This window comes from Cervus canadensis, chromosome 27 (assembly GCF_019320065.1).
Source record: "Cervus canadensis isolate Bull #8, Minnesota chromosome 27, ASM1932006v1, whole genome shotgun sequence".
NCBI classification, from domain to species: Eukaryota; Metazoa; Chordata; class Mammalia; order Artiodactyla; family Cervidae; genus Cervus; species Cervus canadensis.
Genome location: NC_057412.1, coordinates 51361396 through 51383103, shown reverse-complemented (window position 1 = coordinate 51383103; position 21708 = coordinate 51361396). Strand labels below are relative to the sequence as shown.

General features: G+C 42.0%; 1 protein-coding gene across 10 annotated transcripts in view; it reads right to left on the bottom strand.

The window, feature by feature from the left end:
- Positions 1-18527, bottom strand: part of PHLDB2 (pleckstrin homology like domain family B member 2) — a 239121-nt gene extending 220594 nt beyond the window's left edge. For 3 of the 10 annotated variants that reach the window (XM_043449063.1, XM_043449070.1, XM_043449073.1), the window contains exon 1: positions 18332-18524. The gene's annotated coding sequence lies outside the window, so the exon portion shown is untranslated. Of the gene's footprint in view, positions 1-18331 lie in introns of all 10 variants that reach the window. The other 7 variants (XM_043449062.1, XM_043449066.1, XM_043449067.1 and 4 more) reach the window with 4 other exon arrangements.
- Positions 18528-21708: the final 3181 nt, after the last annotated feature.

Below are 21708 nucleotides of genomic sequence, written 5' to 3'. Positions count from 1 at the left end.
CATGTTTGCTCACTCACCCACCCTATGGATTCAATCCTATGAAAAATGTCATGGCATAGATTATTCAAGCCATGCCTACAGTAAAAAATGTATTTGGAATCTAGTGTTAGGAAATAATTTAATGACACTTTGTTGTTTCTAGTAAACTCTGATTCTGGTGTTTAAAATATATAAACTCAAAAAGTCAGGAAATAAACTATTGATGTCATAATATTACTGTTTCTGTTTGTTTTGTAAATGAACTTCTTATTAAAGTGTCTCACAAATTCAGCATTAACAAAGTGGGGATTCTGTGGGAAAAGAGCATGGTAGAATTTTAGAATATGTTAGGATATGAATACAGGCATTTCTTTGGTTAAAAATTTCATATACATGTATACACGCTGAACTTCAGAAACTCCCACTGCCCAGAGGAATGCAGAGGGAACCAGGGCATGAAGGGGCGGGGCTGGGGGCTGGTGGAGAAGCATTAGGTCATCTGCTTCTCCCTGCCACATTGAAATTATCCCCCATATGGAGGTTTATGTTTCTGTGGTTTGCTGAGGACTTGAGCTAGTTTTAAGTAATTTTCTTCAAGGCCCTCTAAGCCAGTTTAAAATTATTTTGTGAGCAATTCATTCTATCACATGCTTTAGCAAAATGTACCACAGTCTAATAAGCATCTGGATATGTTCTTTGAGATGCAGCTCAGAGTCTCCTTTCCTCAAATTTCAACTTTCTACCTCGTTGCAGCAAAATACATTTGCCTCCTTGATGTTTAAATGTTTCCCAGGCACCAAGTGTTTCGAGCCAGTCTTGCTATACAATCCAGAAAAGACTCTGAGATTCATGGTCTATGTCTCCAGCCAGAGGTTTTACAAAATGAATTGAACATAAGGTGGTAATAAATAGGTCATGAAATGCTTGAGGGTTACAGCTTGTTTTGTTCTTTGCTTCATTTTTAATTCAGCCAGTACAAAGTATTTTTTGAGCGTCTATTATGTGAAAGACACTGGGTCAGGACTCTTTGGCCCTGGACCTTGCACAAGTTTTCTCTTCTTGTTCTACCCCAGGGGGATTACTATTTGTCTTACACACACCACACACACACAGACCATCTTCGTCTCCATCTGCTTTTTTTCTTTTTCCATTTGGTATTTGTTTAATGTTTTACATTCTGAGATCACAAGATTGACTTAGAACAGTTTTTCCCAAACTTCCCAGTTGAAAATTATCACCTGAGGTGTTAAAAACAAGCAAATAAATAAACAAAAAATACAAGCAAACAGTTCTTGGTGCATCTGAGCCAGTGTAAAATTATTTAAATATAAATAAAAGGGCTCATATATTCCATGACTCAATAGTGTTGAGGAAAAGACCAGGAATTTCATTATTAGGAGTTAATTCTGTTCAGCAGATTAGTCTGGGAGGAACTGGAGGAGGAGATGATTGCCCAGGTCTTTTCTACCTTTAACAGGTCACCCTTCAGACAATCCTGATGACTCTTCTCAGAGGTCTTGGTTGATCAATTCCACCAGCTCTCCTCTTCAGCTTCTGACCCTTATTAACCTGTTCTTGCCTTTGAACTTCCATAGCAGCTCTTTGCATTTTTCAGCAGTTTCTTTTTACACTAACTGCTTCAATCCCTTGAACTTTCATGTAAATCTTTAATTATGTTTTAACGCTTCAAAAATTTTCATGCCTACTAAGACTATGGTGGACTCCTTAAGAGAAGGGGCAAAATTCTTCATTTGTATTCACAGAACGCTTTGCACTCAGAAATGAGGTTTTATTTCTAATTTAATTTTCCCTTTAAATATTAATATCTCACTGCATTGGTAAAGAATATATCTTTTCATTCCTTATACCAAGACGCATACGATTTGGGAACCCTAGTTTTAGTCTAGCTAGTGCAGCTGTTAGGTACTCATATAACCCCCTAATCCTTTATAAAAACTTAATCAGACAGCTGGCTTGATAATATGCAGTTTCAATAACAGCCTCTGTTGAGGAAAATAATATCCCATTGTAGTAAGTCTTGCAGATTAATAATGTTTCTCTGCAAAAAAAAAAAAAAGGTCTAATGGACAGGCAGGCTTTCTCTAAACTGGAAATCAAGCTACAAGCTGGAAAAAAAAAAATCACCTTTAATTTCGACTGTGAGATGGAAGTGTATTCTTTGGATTTAGCAACTAATGGTATCTTTGTTATATTAATGGTTTAATTAGACAGCTTCAGGGTGGTGTAACAGCTCTCTAAAGGACTTTTAACAAGGACGCTATTGTTAAAGCAAAACAGCTCTTTCATTTGAGCCATTAAAATTATAGGGGGAAAAATGAAAAATACACTGGCAGCTTATTTTTTAGTTCAGCTGCAACTTCTCCTGTTTAATCACCAAAAGCCTCTGCAAGGCAGTTCTTGTTTATACAGCAGTTTGATCTGAATCCTTGTAAAATTAACATAGGTTGACAAATTAAATTTAGCACCACCACCCTCCAGGATGTTGTAAATGTAAAGGAGACTAAAGTAAACACTGGGAATGTTATTGCAACAGGGCAGTATGAAGTCAGACCCCATAAAACATAAAAATCTTGCTTATGAATATAATTTAGTACAAAGAATATCAACAGCTGACATTAATTATTTTTTATATATACCGACATCATCTTTTATACATTACTGTGAAAGATGTACTTGTTTCATCACAGATTTTTCTTTTTTAAAACCAGAATTGACCAGAGATCTCTACTGGGTTCTTGAATTAAGCAGTTCAGTGGATTTGTACTATCACAGTTTAAAATCTTCAAGAATTCATAAAGTAAGCATCTTACATTGTTTGTGGTTAATTGCACTAGAACATTTAGCCTCTCTGAATTTGTCCTTTTTTGGAATTTGCAGCTTATGTCCCAATAGAATTTAACAAGAAAGACTCCTCAGCCTTGTCTGGGTTCATTTAGAAGTACAAATAAAAAGACACTACAATTTTAAATGAGAAACTTCTGTTTAAAGTCTGACTTTGAAAGAAAGAGAAACTATATATTATATAAACGTAATTAATCCAACATACATATCTTCATTTGTAAACTGCTCAGTTTAATGAGAGCAATGAGGTGATGACAAAGAGGGGCATGAGAAGTCTGCTCTGATAGAGACTCAGAAGGTAACCAAGTGCCCTGGACTTTCCTGATGTTTGCCTGCCCTACTGCCTGGGTCAGGGAATCTCAGTAGGGAAACCAAGGCCCAAAGGGCCTGAGGCTTCCTTCCCTAGATCACAGGTAGCTCAGGCTACCAGCTACACCTGCTTGAGTCTTCACTGGGGAATGCGAACGTCCAGGGGCCTTAGAGAGTCTGGTCGATGTTTCTGGTGGAGGTCGGGTCCAGGTGTGGCTGGCGGAGCTGTAGGGGCAGGTGTGATGCCAAGGCCAGCGTCAGCATCCCGAACAGACTGTCCTGAGGTTCCATCTTGGCTCTGCTTTGCCTCCTCTGTTTCCTCCACGTGCTTCTCCCTAGCCCTCCTAACCACTCTGCGAACTGACATACTTCCATTACATTCTTTTTCTGCTTAAATCTCCAAAGTTACCGTCTGTTCGGGCACTGAGAACCCTGACGATGAGACCAGCAAGCTGGGACCAGAAGCTCTCCTGTGTCCTTGTGCCATAGATGATCAGGCTCTGGGGGCTGGGAATGGCCCAAGAAATCGAGATGTGTGACTAGCATTATTTAGATAAACTTTTCCTCACTCCAAGTGAGGATATTTGAGATTACACAGAAGCATGCAATCTAAAAAGATTAAAAAAAAAATAGAAGGAAATAGGAGGAAGCAAAAATAAAGACGCTGGCATTTGGATCAGATTGCTAAATGCATTACTTTATAGGGAGAAATGGAACTTGTGGGCACGTGAGAACACTCAGTTCAACCAGTTCTCACATTCTCTTCCCCGTAGGAGAGGCTTCCTAAGGACCCCAGTCAGAGGCTTCCGTAGATAAGATGATGGATATGGAAATCTTAGCAATGGAAACTCAGCTACCTTCAAGGGGTGGTCAGCAAAGAATGGTCCTTAGGCTCCTCTGCCCTGGCATTGCTGCAGCTGATGAGTTCTTGCTTTTGGCTCTGCAAAGTCTTTAAAATCTAAATATATTTGGAAGTCATTTACCTTATCAAAATGTTTCCCAAACTCCAGTCATTCATATGCTATCTTCATAATCCTGCTGTATTCATATACTACCTTTTTAAAATATTTCTTTTTAATATCTATGCTAAGTCACTCAGTCGTGTCTGACTCTTTGCTGCCCCATGGACTGTAGCCTGCGAGGCTCCTCTGACCATGGGATTTCCCAGGTAAAAATATTGGAGTGGGTTGCCATTTCCTTCTCCAGGGGATCTTCCTGATCCAGAGATTGAACCCATGTCCCTTATGTTTCCTGCATTGTCAGGCAGGTTGTTTACCACTAGCACCACCTGAGAAGCCCCTTTTAATACCTAAGTACTACGACACCTTTATTTTAAATAGCATGCATAAGGGTAAAAGCTTGCTCTGCTCCATCTTTTTAATGTTCATGAAAATAAATTCATAGTAGTAAAATGGTTAAATATCTTTGCTTTTCATGATGCAGAAAATTTATCAAGTAAGCTAGGATTTTGCCCTTGTTTAAAAACTTGTGCACAGAAGTTAACATTTCAGAGTCTTATCAACTATAAGATATCCAGATTTTGCTCTAACCCTTGATTTATAGTTTGGCTGAGCATAGATTTCCAGGTTTAAATCATGTGTCCTCAGACCTTTGAAGGCATTTTCCCAACATCTTCTATTATCATATTGTGATACTGATGAGAAGTCAGAAGTCATTTTAATTTATATTCCTTGTAGTTATTATTTTTCCTCTCTGCAAGTTATGTTCTTTTAAGTTTTGGCATTCTAAAATACCATAAGACTACCTAGATTGCTTTTCTTTTTAGTTCATTTAGCTGGAAATGAGCCCTTTTAATCTTAGCATCATGATTTCTCAGTACTAAGATTCTTTTTGATAATTTCTTTCTTTTAATTTTATATACTGTTTCTGAGACACTTGTTAGTTGGATGCAGGACTTCCTGGATTGGATCTCAGTATCTGGGAGCTTTATCATCAGTGTTTGGTCAGTGAAACCAAAGCCTTTCTGTGTGTTCCTGGTAGACAGTGTTTTAATACAAGGAATAAGCATCGGGGGGTGGGGTGGGGTGGGCAGGGAGTGAAAGTCTGTTGAATTGTCACTGACTAGCTCAGTCTGCGATCCCAACGTGTGTGATTCTCCAGATGCTCACCTTGAAGTTGCTTCAAATCTCATGGGCACCTTCTGCTCCTGCGTCTGCCCATAGCTGTCTCCATTGTTCCCAGGGAACAATGGCCTCTTCTCCTCTACCTTCCAAGGCACAGTTACCCACTCTAGGCTCTAATCTGAAACTCTGAGAAACACTGTTTCTGCTTCTTTGTGATGCAGGTAAGTCCTTAGCAGGTGTGGCAAAGATGCCGAGGGGACAGACGCGATCCAGCAGAGGACCACACTGGCAGAGTGCATCCCCTGAATCTGCCGTATACCAGCCTTGTGGCTGGGGCTAATTCCTTAATTTCTTGATGCTTTCATCTTTCCAGCTATCAAGGGAAATGGGCTTCCTTGGTGGCTCAGATGGTAAAGAATCCACCTGCGATGCAGGAGGCCTGGGTTTGATTCCTGGGTCGGGAAGATCCCCTGGAGGAGCATGGCAACCCACTCCAGGATTCTTGCCTGGAAAATTCCATGGACAGAGCAGCCTGGCAGGCTATAGTCCGTGGGGTCACAGAGTCGGACATGACTTTCATTTTCACTTTCATCTAGAGGGAATACTATCCCTAGCTACTTCAGAAGTTTGCTGGAAGACTGAAATAATGGACACAATGGATGTAAATATGCATGTAGCGCATATTCAAGCAGTCTTAGTGTATGTTAGTTGCTGTAATTTTTATTATGATATCTAATTATCTTTTTTACTGCATCTCCATTCATGTCATTTTGCTCTAAATTTTGAAAAGCTTTTTAAATAATATTTTATAGTACATCTATTGATTGTTAATAGTAACAGCAATTTTAATCATTAAGGGAACTTTTTTATTCAGGCATTTCTTTTCTTATAGTGTTTTCTTCTTTGTTATTAGTTCATTCCTTTTTAAAAAAATACATTTATTTCAGTAAAGTATTAAGAAGATCAAGAGGTAAAATCTTGGTTCTAATTTGTCACTTTATATGGAAGTGACGGTATTGAATCAAAACCTTTGGACTAACAATTCTGTCTTTTTTGTGTTAGGTGGTGTGCTAAGAACTTTACTTTCATACTCTCATCTAATTCACCTCAATCTTAAGACATAAGGACACAGGTACTAATATTATCCCCATTTTTAAAGAGGATAACCAAGGCTTACAGAGGTCAAATGGCTTGCCGAAGGTCCCACAGCTAGTGACTGGTAGAGCTAAAATGTAAACCTGGATCTACTGATGACAGAGTTCAAGCTCTCCCACTGCTTCTGGATGGATCTCACTATTTTATTTTCTAAAATAATTTTATGTATTTATTTCTGGCCGTGCTGGGTCTTTGTTGCGGTACAGGACTTCTCTCTAGTTGCGGTGAGCAGGGGCGATGTCTAGGTTCAGTGTGAGGGCTTCTCATCGCGATGCCTTTTCTTGGTGAAGGATGAGGGTATGGCAGGATTCTTGCCTGGAGAACCCCCATGGACAGAGGAGCCTGGCGGGCTACAGTCCACGAACTAGCAGAGTCAGGCATGGCTGAGAGACTAAGACTCTCCTGTTGAGCAGCACAGGATCTAGAGCGCAGACCTCAGTAGTTGAGCCACAAGGGTTCTGCCGCTGTGGTTCTGGGTCTCTGGAGCCCAAGCTCAACAGTTGTGGCCTGTGGGCTTAGTCGCTCCGTGGCATGTGGGCGCTTCCTGGACCAGGGATCAAACTGGACTCTCTTGCATTGGCAGGCAAATTCTTTACCACTGAGTCACCAGGGAAGCCCTGGATCTCATCATTTTAAACGGCTGCACAGTGTCCTCAAATGCAAGTGCAAGTGTTTATCCAAATCCTCTCTGATAAACACTTAGGTTGACTTTTAAAACTTGCTGCTATAAACAAAACTTAAATAAATATCTGTGGACTATGGGAAAATTTTAATACACTCTTCCGTTATTGTCTAAAAATAAGTCCTAGAAGTGGATTTGTTAAGTCACAAATTGCCCACATTATATGGTTTAACAAGCTGCCCTTAAATAAGAGGTTGCAGCAATTCACACTTCCACCATTGCAGTGTGTGAATGTGCCTGCCCCACCATGCTAATACCTGGTGTTACTCAATTTTTGCCAATCTTATACAAAGAAGATGTTACTTCGCTCTTTAAATTTGCTTTTATTTCATTTTTGATGTGGCCAAACAGTTTTTCATATGACTGTAGGTCATTTGCCTTTCTACTTTTGTGAATTAGCAGTTCATTTCCTGCTCAACTTTCAACTGGGATATTGTCCTTAGCAGGTTTGCAAATACTCTAAGGACAGTCACATTTTGCCTGTTATTTATGTTGCAAATACAGTTCCCTGGGTCACTGTTTCTATTTTTACCTTTGCATATAAAATTTTTAAAAGAAGTTTTAAGTATTTATGTAGTCAAATCTATTCTAAATTAGCTTTTATTTACATTCTTTATTTCAGTGGATGAAGAATGAAACAAACAGGAAAGCTGGTCCATTGGAAGTTTGCTTTTTTAAATCCGAGTTTCTAAAAGAATCTAACAACTCAACCATCTCTTGGCCCAACTTCAGGAAACCAGTGAATTATTTTAAGATGACAAAAGTTTTCACTTACACACTAAATATTTACCTAAGCCAACTTAAGAAGGATTTCCAACCAGGCTTGGATGAAAGCTACTAAGCTTGCCTTCCAGCTTGTATCTTGCTTGAAATGTGTGGTATTCAAGTTGGAGTTGGATATAGGTGTTAACGGAGGCTGTTGGGGTGGGTCCTGGGTGGGTCGCCTCTATTCTTTAACTATGAGCTTCCTTAAATGGTGTCCACTGCTGACATCAGAATCCTCACCGCCATTTCTACAGTGCTTGGCTCTTCGTTGCTCAAAGGATAAATGCCATTCAAATCATGACGGAGTTGAACTCAGATTTATAACACTACTGTTCACCAGGCAAAAGCCCCCAGGACTTGGGAGGGCAAGTGGGACCTGAACCGCACAGAATGATCTCAAATTAGGCTCCAGGTTCAAGGGCTATGAGTTAGGCACAGGCTCTGATTCAGGGTTCTAAAAGTTCTCATCTTTTAATTAGAAGCCTCCCTCTGGACCCTCTTACCTGCCTTCTCTGGGCAATCAAAACTTCCTTAGCATGCCTACCACAACTGTCTCCCTTCTTGTACTTTCTTCTCTTTAAGATACCAGACAAATTCTTGGAAAGAGGTAGCTTTTTCTTCAGAGTCTAAATTCTTAAAAAGGAAGAATGCAGATTCTAACTTCCTTTTCTTTGGAACACTGCTTGGACCTCAGCGCCTCTGCAAGTCTTCCTGAACCGCCGTCTAGAGCTGTTCTCCGTTGTGTTCAGTTGTCAGTGTCCTTGTAGCCTCACGCCAAGCCGCCTCGGCTCCTTTTCTGGTTCCTCTGCTCTATGAGGTTCTGGTCTTCTGGGCAGAACTGTGAGCGACTCATCTTTGCATCTGTAGCACTTAGCACTGTGTCAAGCGTACCTTAGGCACTCCATAAATGATCTATGCTAGAATGACGGATAATACTTGATTCCAACAGGTGGCTATGACCTTGGCTTGGGGCAAGTGGGAATTCTGGGAAAACGCATGTGAAGATAGTCATATCCCAGTCGGAGATGTATCAGATAGTGGTTTAAAGAGGGAAAATGGTGATCATCAGATAATCCTCCTTAGAGAACGGACAGCAATTAAGACATAGAGTGCCTAACTGTAGAAGAAAGGATTATGTCTGGAGAGGAAGCTAAGCATGTATGTAACCAAACAATGCTCAGACCACTGTGTCAATCTATCAGTTTACTTGAGTTTCATTAGTTAATCTTACTTATAAGATTATGTAAAATAAGATGGCAATGGTATTTAGCACGCCAAGAGTTACTTGAAGACATCTGAACTCCAGTATAATTAACCAACCCTGAAATTCATTTAGATATCTCAAAAGAATTTTTTACATGCCAAAGGTTCTTGTACTTTGCCTTTTCTAAAAATGATCAAAATATGTTGTAGCAATTTTAGAGAAATGGGTATGCTATTAATAGAAGTCTTTAAAGCCCTTGACTTGGACAGACATTTGCTAATTAATTCCAGAAATTACCCAAGTATTTAGATTTTGTGGAACCCACACCCAGAAATAGTGCAGACAAAAGATTTTCCTGTTCACAAAATTGATCTAATGCCTTTCTCATATTGAGATTATTTCCATACATTGTACACACACACACACACACACACACACACACAGCTTATAGATTCTTTTTGTCCTGCTGCTATTACAGCAACACACTTGGTGCCTCCATGCCTGAAGATTTATGGGAGGAAAGTCTCTGTTCACAATACTGCCTTCTCCCTTTTGAGTAATGGGCAGTGAAAAACAGGATTATCAGAACAGTTCCCGCATGTTCTGGAAAGCTTCTGCTGGCCATGACCCTCCTTGCCTTCACTGTCTATCAGACTCTCAGGCACAGATGGGCAGAGTGAGTGATAGAGGGAGGTGTATATATGGCCAGGTGGCTTTTTGAAAGCAGGGAAACAGAGTTTCATATTGCTTCATGCTCTGAAATGCTTTTTCTCCTGCTAGAAAACTAGCAGGTCTAGAGACTCCAGTCTAGTAGTAGAAATTCATTCAATTCGAGAAGTGATACTGTGCTCACTGATTATAAAAAATAAAATAAAAAACTGTGACTGTTAAAAAAAAAAGACAACTGTTGTTTGGTTACTTGGTCATAAATATTAGAGGATATTTAAAATTGACCCATATTTCAGCACCTTGCTCACTTTTTTTTTTTTTTTTAACTTGATGTGAGTACATTGAGGTCTACATTTCAGCTAAATTTGACATTGACATTGATTGTTGGAAGCATGAGCCATTTTGGCTCTTGGGCATCACTGACGGATAGTTCATGGCTGAATTGTGGATCTGCCCGCTTCCTGTCCTGCCTGAGCTGAGGAGACGTGGTGGGCAACCCAAAGGCGACTTTGGATGGTTTGTTTTGCGACTTCTAGAAAGTTAGTGTAGCTTATGTAGACTATCAGCTAAGAATTATTTATTGTGCTACCCATTCTTCTCCCCAAAAGGCTACCTAAGAAGAAGTCAATTAGATACTAGGAATAGAGTCAAAACTGAGAAATGTGAAAACTCCAGAAGACCTTTGCTGAGAATAATAGTCACTTGAGGATGCTGCCAGGAAACTGGTCTATTCTGACTAAATTCAGGCCATTCCCTCATCACCTGGAAAACTACCAGATATCCCTTAGTGATTATAAATGCTGTCTTTCCCTCTCTCATCTTTAAAAATGAAAGAAAATGGGCCACAAAGTGATGCAGTCTCTGGCTGCTACCGAAACATCAGACCATTGATTCCCAATTTCTTTGAGTGTTTTTCTTGTTGGATCAAGGATTTCTGCCATTATTTACTTACGAGAGTGATTCTTCAGGGCCTTAGAGCTCCCTGGGCATGCTTTGTGGTGATGAAGTGACCCAGTGTGGGCTAGTATGCTACACACATCCTTTATGAGAACTTCCCATCATGCTTTGGTGCTTGGTGCAATTAGCAATTTCCTTTGAACAGTACTGCTTTGGGCGGTTTTCTCTCATACAATATCACAGTGAGCAAGCATTATTCTTTCTTTTTTATAGGAAAAGTAGAGCAGACTAAAATAACCTGAGGTTAAAAAAAAATCAGTGCTTGGAATAAACATCATAATTCTGTCAGTCATCCTGATGCACATTCATTTCTGCAAAATATAAGAGGAAAATCAGAACCTCTCCAGAGAAAACCACCCTTTTGGTTTGAGGCCTCGGGGAAGATCTTTGATTCATTCTTCTTCCTCGTTGTGCCTCCTTTTCATTACAATAGCCTTACATGAAACTTACAAGAAGAGACATGAGCACAGGCGTCCAGTTAGCAAGAACCTGGGTGAGTAACCCTGGGCAGGCTGCTGAGGTGGCGTAGGGAGGGGCAGGAGGTCAGAGATGCTTTCGGGACCCACAGCCAATGTAAAGCTCATCCCCAGCCCTGGACCGTTGTTCTGTGGACTTCAGAGGAGGTGCAGATCTGTCCCTGAGTCTTCTGCCTTTCGCTTATAACTTCACCCCCTCCCCCAACACACACCGTTCCCTCTGACTCACTGCCACGCTTCTGTAACCCTGGGCAAGTCACGTCAGCTCTAAGGACCTCTGTTTGTTTACAGAGGGAGGATAACAGCCGTGACTGCCGCTCTCTGGAACTCACATTCATGACACGCAGGTGAGGTACAGCTGAGAGTCGGTGCCAGGGTCATAGCTGCATGGAGAATTCTGATGTGAGTCCCTGCCTTCTAGGTGAGTGGGCTCCTTCCCCAGGAAAGCTCAGTGCTGGCCTCTCCAGTTTGTAACAACCTCGAGCTTACATCTCTGAGGTTTTTCACTGCCCCACCCCCATTCCAGATTCACTTACCTAAGAGGTAGGGATGATGGCTCCAGAGAGATAAAGATCATTTTTGTGTTTACTTTTTTAAAAAACGGGAGTAGCCTCGCTTTACAATCTTGTGTCAGTTTCCGCCGTATGACACCGTGAATCTGTAATGAGTGCTTAGTCGCTTGGCTGAGTCTGAGTCTTTGCAACCCCATAGACTGTACCCCGTCAGGCTCCTCCATCCATGGGATTCTCCGAGCAAGGATACTGGAGTGGGTGGCCATTCCCTTCTCCAGGGGATCTTCCTGACCCAGGGATGGAAATCAGGTCTCCTGCATTGCCGGTGGACTCTTAACCGTCTGCTTCACTAGAGCACATGTAGCCCTTCCCTCTTGAGCCTCCTACCCGCCCTGCCCCACTCCATCCCTCTGGGCCATCACAGCTCCCGGGGCTGAGGTCCCTGGGCCACACGGCACCTACCCGCTAGTGATCTGCTTCACATGCGCAGGTGTGTATATGCCAGCACTACTCTCCGCTCCTCCATCCTTCCTTTCCCCAACCGTGTCCATTTTTAAAAGAGCTTTCCCAGCTTAATTTCCCCATTTTTTCTTAGAAGACAGAATATTAAAACTAGAGGAGACATTCAGAATGATAAAAACTACTTTTGAAAAAGAGAAATTGAGGCCAAGAGAGCGGAAGTGACTTGCTGAGGGTTGTACGATTAGCAAATAATAGCAGCAAAATTGAATACAACCAGGATCTTTAATCTGCCCGGCCATTCTGTTCCCAGATTGCAGGAGGAGAGTAACCCTCAAGGCACCATTCCCCAGTCCAGCCACCCCTCCAAGACAGTTAATACTTCTAGTTTACTTTTTGGTCATCTCTGGAAATGCCAAAGGGTTTGTTTTTTTTTTTTTTAATAAATCACTTTTCCTACTAAATTTATAGCCAATTACTAATTTACCATCACCAGTGAATATTTATTGAGCACGCGTAATCTTTAGAGGACTGTACACATAATTAAAAGTATATATATCCACACAAACAGACCCAAACAGGAGACTCCAAGGAGGCTGTGGTTTGATTTAAGACCTGCAGAAGGTTTACAACCTTCAAGATGACTTACTCTTGTTTCAAAAATAGTCTCTAACGTGTATCTGGGAAAGAGTAGGTGACAACTGCAGAAGTGATGAAGAACTGTTAATAAACGTTTGTGGGTCTTCAAAGGGAGGAGGTAGATGGTAAAGAATTGAAACTGAGTCACCAGCAAGAGAGGAGGGCCTGGCAATCCACTCCAGTATTCTTGCCTGGAGAATTCCATGGACAGAGGAGCCTGGAAGGCTACTGTTCATGGGGTCGCACAGAGTCAGACAGGACTGAAGCGACTCAGCACGCACACTCAGCAAGCGCTTTAGACATTGGCACCAAGGCGCAGAGCAAGTCATGGTGGTGTCAGGACCAGGACGCCCACGCTGGGCTTTCAAGTTACCAACACAACTGCATTCTATAATATTCTCTCTTCTCAAGGATACTTCCATTATGCAAAGAGGAACAAAAAGAGATGAATTTTGGTAGAGAACAGTCAGGTTTGGGAAAGTCTAGCCATTGGTTCTTGCCTGTATTTGAAATTCTTATTAAGGGAGCAGAGCTAAGTTTTGTGAAAAACATATGTTTGAACTTCAGGGTACATCTCCTTGGAATTGAGAGATGGGTTTTCCTTTGGTCAGAAAGAAACCTGCTTTCTGTAACATCTCTTGGCAGCCTCTGGCTTTTCCCTGTTCTTGCTACCTGCTCATGTACTAACCATGGGTCTTCAGCTGCTTCCCTTGTAAAATCTAATGAGATCATCACAAAACAGGCCCTGTGGATGACAGCCATCATTATCCGGAAATCAACAAGTGTTCCAACTAAATGCACCATATAAGACTTATCTTAAGAAATGAATCCTTGAAAACATCAGCCCAGCAAAGACAGAAAAGAATTCTGCCTAGTTAGGGTTCTCTGCAGGAAGTGTTTCTGATATTGTTTTGGCTTTTTTTTGAGGGGAAAAAAACAACAACAATACTGGACTTTGTGGGGGTTACCTAAGTGCACAGTGAAACTGCAAATTCAAACAGTTTGAATCCTGTCCTCCAAATACAGAGGTCTTATGTGAAAACAATCTCATTTTCATTTTGCTTTCTGGGAAGCCCTCCAAGGCACAGTGAATTGCCAACTTTTTGTGACCTTTAGTTCCTTAGCTGCTCCCAAGGGAAAATTGACCTTGGAGCTGTAGAAAGGAGGGAAATAATTTTCAAGCTGGTGTAGAGCAAAGGGCAGAAGTTTTGTTTTTTCTGTTTTCTCATTGAACAAATCATATGGGTTATCCTGCACCAAGATTCTTAGCCCCTCTGAGGTCACAGAGATGAGGACAAGTTGGGGACAAAGATGCACATTAATCCCACAGCCAGGATGTGGACAAGACTGCCACATAGGAGCATTTTAGGACTGAAATGAAGTTATAGGCACAAGAATTCCTCCTGTAACTTTAGTTGGCTTCTGTAGGTATTGGGACTGTACTTAGGATGAAATCTCAACCTGCAGGAGGACCTCCTCAGGTTTCCTGTGTGTGTAAGTGTTAGTTGCTCAGTAGTGTCTGACTCATTGAGAGGAATACTGTAGCTCACCAGGCTCCGCTGTCCAGAGTTCTCCAGGCAAGGATACTAGAATAGGTAGCCATTCCCCTCTCCAGGGGATCTTCCCGACCCAGGGATCAAACCCAGGTTTCCCGCATTTCCAGCAGATTCCTTACCATCTGAGCCACCAGGGAAGTCCCCTTAGGTTTCCTATCATTTGGCAACTGCTTGACCCGTGAGACATCCCTCTGGTCATGGAGTTAACCGAGAAAGGAATGGTGTACATAAAGAGACACCATGGGGGCTCTATAGGCCATACACATGTACACCGTCCCACAGGCATGGAATAGATTAAGGGACAGTGATTTGTTACCCCTTGCTTCTCTGAGCAAGAATTTTTTGAGCTCTTACTTTGCTCATAGACACATGGGTTTGAAAGGTTTTTGCCTTAGAGGCAGACTTTATCAAGTAACAATTAGTGTCTTCTTTCCAAAACTCAATGAAAATCTAATTAGAATAACAATACTACCACAGTGACCCTAGCCCCAAGCAGTCGCTATCTGAGTGGGTCTCTGCAGCCAGGGAACAGACTGTGTAGTCATTCAGCATTTTTAATTTCTGAAAATAGCTGTGTATTCCATTCCTACCATTTGTAAGCCCTAGGAATCCAGAGAACTGTTTGGGTAAAAGAAAAAAACAAGAGCAAAGAATTTGGAGTCCCAAGCTGTCCAGGACTTGCCTGCTGAGTGATATTGAGAAGGGCACTCACCTTGAATGAGTCTCAGGTTCCTTATCTCAAAGGATATCATTGGAAAATGACTCTCCTCTTACAGGGCTCTTATGAAGATTAAATAAAACCATATTGGAAAGTTTTGACATACTTAGCTTTCTCAAAGACAGAAATTTGACTGCAGAAATAAACTTCAAAAACATTCCTAGTATAACACATGAAAAATTTGTGTGTTACATTAAAATCAAGCAAACTAAACAATGTTTGTGAACCAGGAAAGAGAAACAATTTTCTCTCACAGTTTCAGAAAGAGGTTAATGGACTAACATGTGGGCAATTGTTTATGTGCATGTTGTAGTTACTTTTCTGGAAGAGAGGAAAACCACTGTGATACTGATTTTTATGCCTGTACAGGAGCAAAGACACCATGGAGGTGGAGGTGCCATAAATATGTACTCTGAGGATCCAAGCAAATAATTTAGAGAGGACTCCTGAGTCTTTTGCACTTAAAATACAAATAGTACAGATACTATTTGGTGAGTATTTTTCCCAGAACAGAGTGTAGAGAACATGGGTTTTGGAGTCAGACAGACTCCAACTTAATTTTACCTCCTCTCACTAGCTCTGTGACTTGAGCAAGTATGTAAATTTGTTAAAGGGATTAAATGAAAAAAAAAAAAAGATAAAAGCAATAGTTCAATTCTTGGTCCTAAGAAGCACCAGATAAAGATGAAATGTTGCTATTTGTCCCTCTATTTCAGCTTCAACTTTTCTCTTTATCCTAGTATTCTAGTTAGCAAAAATGATAGTATGTGAGCAGAGTTCATGTGGGGCCAGATGCATTAGAAAAGGGCGTTCAGTGGACTTGGTGATGCAATCTCTGTTTTTAATGCCTTTGCTGTCACACTGTTAGGTATGTATGAGGCGGGTCAGTAAAAGAAATGAAACTCTCTGTTAACCAACCACGTCTCATGATGGCATTCTTTTACCTTGATCTTGTAAATGCTTAGGAATTATGGCTGCTTTGGAATGTCTGCCAGACAGACAATTTAATTTTTAGGATGTATCTGAAAAAATAGTGCAAGCCTCATTCTATCTACATTTCTTGGGTTCAGTTGAGTGGATATTAGCGAGGCAAAGTGAGATAGTAATTAAATCCTTGAGTTACCAGAGAAAGATTAAGATGGTGTAATTTCTTTCTCTGGAAATGGTGCAGATGTTGTACTTTGGTTGGGGCTCGTGAATCTCTGGAAGAGACAGGGGCAGAGACCTAGCCTGAGAATTGCCTAGGTTTCTTTAGGATGCATTCAGGACTCCAGTGATTGCCAGTAGGACTGGAAACACTTCCCTTTGCTCCTCCCCCACTCCTCCCCTCCCCCTCCTCAAAGAAGGTCCAGTCAACGGCTGGCCTCTTGGTTATAGTGGTACCCAGTGGGCCGGGGACATGGCACATCCAAGGGCCAGTGAAGAACCTCTGACTCTGTTAGTCAGCTTGCTTTCCCCAGTGACTCCCCCAGTTTAAGCTCCTGCATGTGCTTAATTCCATGACCACTTGGGGAACGCAGTGGGTTGGGAATGAGGCAAAAATGAGAACCCTGGCTCTCAATATAATAATTATCTTCTGAGTTCTAACTCCTGACATGTCAAAGGAATAATGCTGTCTATATAATCTAGTCAACCTCAAGAATAGTCTTCCACCACTTAATACAACCAATATGCATGAAGTGGGAAGAAAAGCTGGGTGCGCTCTCCAGGGGCCACCAGCATTTTGGTGTCAAGCCCGAGGCTTCTCAGAGAGGACAGGTGAGATGTAGCGGGGGACACGCGCTTCAGGACTGTGGGTGAGTCTGGCCAACGCCTTTGGAGCACTGACAGCCTCCTCCCTTTCAGACCACCCCCATCGTGCCTCTAAGGATCTGGAAACTGGCCAGACGTGCACTTCACATTTTACTGAGCATAATATTGTCACAGAAATCTATCAGTTTCTCATAACTCTTCCAGAACATTCCCGGGAGTTAGCCCTAGATTCATCCAAAATCACACATGGGGTTTCTGCTGGGCTGCACTCTCAATGGCCTCAACTCCTGCCTTGAGTTAACCTCAGGAGCCACTTAAAACTTCTGTCACAAACCTCACAAGGGGATCATTTCAGTTCCAAGAATGCCTGACAAGAGTAGTATCCAACATTGCCTGGTCTCACACATGGCCCAACTCCTTCCCCAAAGGCAGTTCAAAAAAAAAAAAAAGATAGGGCCTCCTTATCACCAGGTTTCTGATAACTAAAAGAACCAGGAGCCGTTACACAGAACTGCCAGACATGTGCAGTGACGACAGGACAGTATTTCTAAGACGAGTGACATTCAGACCTAGAGAAGAGCGGGTCATGCTCACTAAAAATCGCGTATTTCCAGAATGTGCACTTGGAGGGAGACGGTCCATGCTTTTTGAGAATTGTGTAACAACCTCAGTCCCCCCTCTAGAATAGCTTATTCTAGAGCTAGTCTGTTTTCTCTCATAAACCTCCAGCAGCAGGAGATGCTTCTCCACAGCCACAAGCTCCTATACCTGAGGTGGTACCAGATATCCGGTTTGTGTGTGAATCTTTTTCACATTTGTTTATTATAGAGCTGAGAAGGGCCCTGTGACATTTACTACTCTGGGCAGGATAAAAATGTTCTCTGGTCTGGAAAGAATACAGGCTACAACTTCAGAGAAAGATACCTTCTATGCTGCCTCTTGTCTATTCTTTAGAGAGAATCACGCAAAGAGAATCAAACAAGGGCTTTGGCGATCCTGAAGGTAGGAAACAGCTTGGTATCAGTAAATGATTGACCTGCTGCCTGGGGTGATCAGCTTAGGTAAATAGGCTTGATTCTGCTCCAGCAATTTCCAGACTTTTAACTCCCTAGGTTCCAGAGCAGAGACTAGAACAGGGCCCTCTGAGAGACCTGCCGTTTGAAGTTGGCAGTCTGCATGGACAGTGTGTTCCTCAGAGTAATCGCTAACTGTCCTCTCTGGTGTATCTTGAATCCATGCAAGCAAAATTCTGGAACAAAGTCATGACCAATGGAAGAATTTCAATAAATAGGATTTTTTTTTTATAATGAAAGATTAAAAATCTTTTGAAATATGTAGAGCAACAACAACTCTCAAAGGAGAGAGGAACTGGAGGAAAATTACAGCCCATTCTTCAAAACACGTTAGTGGACAAATGATTGGACTAGCCCGATACACACACCCCCTGACCTCATCTTCAGCAGAACATCATGAGATGCTCTGGCTACAAGGTTGGATCAAGTGTTAGCTTTGTGATTTTCAGAGAAGTGCCTGTGAGCAGACAGAGCACTTACCTTGACTGCTGCTTCTCGATCTGATTTCTTCCCTCAGCTTCCTTCCTGATTCAGCAGTGGTGGTCTGCAACTGCTCTAGTCTTTGCGGAAGATTTTGGGATGTTTGGAAGAAGCATGGACACAGGCTTCTACATTCTCTCCAAGCACAAAGTTTAGATGTTCCCCCGCGTTTCCCTTCCTGGCCTCTCTGGCTCCTTCAGAGAGTGGTCACGAGCAGTAACTTGCTTGCAACCAGGTATGTTGACAGATATGAGGGCGGGATCCCGTGCTGGTCTCAGCTGCCCTGACTGGCCAATCATTACATACCAGGTCAGACTCTCAGTCCTGCTCAAACCCAACCAGAGACCTGAGTGACGTCAGATAGCAGCACCTCAGCGGGCAAAAGACAGGATCTGTTAGTTATTTGACAATCCAGATAAGCAAATACCTGACAGGTGGCTCTGTGAAGCAGACAGGACAATCACATCTGGGAGGAAAGTCCCTTTTATTTCATTCCTTTTTATTTTAGCAATGTCAGAAGGGAATATGGAGGTCCCTTTATCAAATTTTTTGGAATTTAATAAGCAAATGTCTTTTATTGATTCTCCCGGGAGAATCATCTGGAAGTACCTTGAACAAGTATGGTTATCATTTACTGAGGTTGTACTATAGTTTAGGCATTTTATATATATTGCCACAAATCCTCATAAATATAACCTTGAGATTTTATTCTTTTTTTATGGATGAGGGGACAGAGGCTCAAAGAGGTAATGGTCAGGCAATGAATAGGTGTCTAGTCAGGATTTTAGGGCTTCCTAGGCACTAGTGGTAAAGAACTCACCTGCCAATGTAGGAGATGTAAGAGATGCAGGTTTGACCCCTGGGTCGGGAAGATCCCCTGGAGGAGGGCGTGGGAATCCGCTCCAGTATTCTTTGCATGTGTGCGTGGAGTGTGTGTGTGTGTGTGTGTGTGTGTGTGTGTGTGTGACATATGTGTATGTATTTTTAGCTTTATTGAGGTATAATTGACAAAATTATAAGGTAACGTGTACAGCATGATTTGATATATATATATACACTCACACAGTGTGGGAGGATTTCCCCAGTTGAGTTAGTTAATAGCTCTGTCACCTTACGTATTTACTTCTTTGTTTGTGTGAGAACATACGTTCTACTTGCTTAACAAGTTTTTTTTTTCATTTATTTATATTAGTTGGAGGCTAATTACTTTACAATATTGTTGTGGTTTTTGCCATACATTGATATGAATCAGTCATGTACTCTTGCCTGGAGAATCCCATGGGCAGAGAAGCCTGGCGGACTATGGTACGTAGGGTCGTGGAAAGTTGGACCCGACTGAAGTGACTTAGTACACAGCACACAAGCCATTAAGCTGGTGGTAATTTGTTATAACAGCAATATGAAATGAATACAGATTCTCTCAGGAAGGCTCTTCATGATGCTCACTCGCTCACTTAGCATCCCATTCCACATGCGAATGCTTTTTATTACCATGATCTACCTGCTTGAAATGGCAGCGCATGAGTTCTGGTTCTTTCCTGTACATTAGGCACTCGGGGGGCAGTTAAAAAATGATGGAAAAGGGCTCAGAGACCAGATTCTCCTGCCAGCTCTGCCCCACGCCAGGTCCCCCTGGTTTTGTTTTCTGTCCTGTAACATTAGCACTGAGACAAATGCTCTCTGGTCCTTCCCACATCTAAAGTCATAAGATCCTAAAATCTCAGTCATAAATATCACTGTCACATTTCTCTCAATCTTTTCTGATGTGTGGCAAGTTATTTCTACACCCACTGGTTGCTGGTGGGGGATACTTTTGTAAAAGGCAATCTAATATCACATTTCACAGAGACCTAGAAATGAAACTCTCTGGGCCCTGATTGAGAAAACACCCCCTGGGGATCAGGGAGGAAAGTCTTCAGGCCAAAAAAGCAGAGATATTCTCAGGTTAAACAAAGAAGCACTTTCAGTGGCCTCCCTGTTCAGCAAGCGCTCAGCTTCTCAGGGCCTTTCTCCACAGGATAGATCTTGTTCTTTAGACCCCAGTCCCCTTAGATTAAAGCCATGTGCTGGCCCAAGGCTTCTCTGGATGGCACGATGCTACTGGACAGAGGCTGACACTTCTGGGGCCCCCTCCATCCATCCTGTCCCCAGACTCTGCCCAGCTGTGCAAACATCCTGGACTGAGCAGCACTTTGGTTTACTGGCGCTCACCCAGGCCACCCATCCCGGGTGAGGTTTGAGGCACATGGGTTTTGGCCACGATCCCTCCACTGCAACCCTCCATCCTGAGAATGAAAGGTTTCAAGTCTTAAAGATAATAACACTCCTTTAGTCATAGTGAGCGGCTCTGCAGAGGGGTAAACAAAGAACATACTGCTGATCAAGAAGAATTCCTTTGGGGCAGGGCAGGGGGAGAATCCACAACAAAAATCCAGGATACTCAGGCATTTCAAGTTCAGGGAGACACAGAAAAGGAAACTTTCCAAGTTGGAGGAACGGGATTTGGTCTCCACATTGAGCGCTGACTGCGTACAGCTGTCCATGGAACTGAGTGACCCCCAAAACTTTCTCTCCTGAGTTTAAACTGCTGCCCTGGACAATGTGGAGAGAGGATAGTCTGAGCACAGACTTCTGCAGGAAACATGAAGAAAGTTCCCTTATGAAAAAAAGAGGTGATTTCCTATCTCAAATAGCAGTTTATTTATATAATTAGTTAGTGAGTTAAAGATGTTCAACCAAAAAGAGCCCAGCCAAACCCAATTCTTGGCAAAAGTGTGGTAGAATCAATTATAATTTTTTTTCAGCCTGGGAAAGAACATAAATTTAGGTCATTCTAATAGCTTCTTCACAGCGGACTCTTTTAAAAATGCAAATTTAATTTGAAAGGGAATTTTATATCCCTTTTGAAAAACCCTGATCACTTGATACAAAGAGAAGGCAACCACAAAAACAAATACAATACAAAAAAATTAAAAAAGATAAATATAATACAAACAAAATGCTATTTAATATTTGCTTACTTGGATGGTAAAGAATCTACCTGCAATGTAAGAGACCAGGGTTCAATCCCTGGGTCAGGAAGATCCCCTGGAAGAAGGCATGTCAACCCCTCCAGCATTCTTGCCTGGAGAATTCCATGGATTAGAGGAGCCTGGCAGGCTGGCGTCCACGGGGCCGCAAAGAGTTGGACATGACTGAGTGACTAACACTTCACAGAAACTGTTACCTTTTTGTTTTGTTTTTGCTGAATAAACAAGCGTCGAAGAGATTTTTGTCACTAAGCTGAGACCTTCCCCTCAACTGATCAGAATGGTTAAGTGATTAATGATATTAATGTTAATTAGGGTGTGGCCACTTTCTACCCTGCATCATTTTAC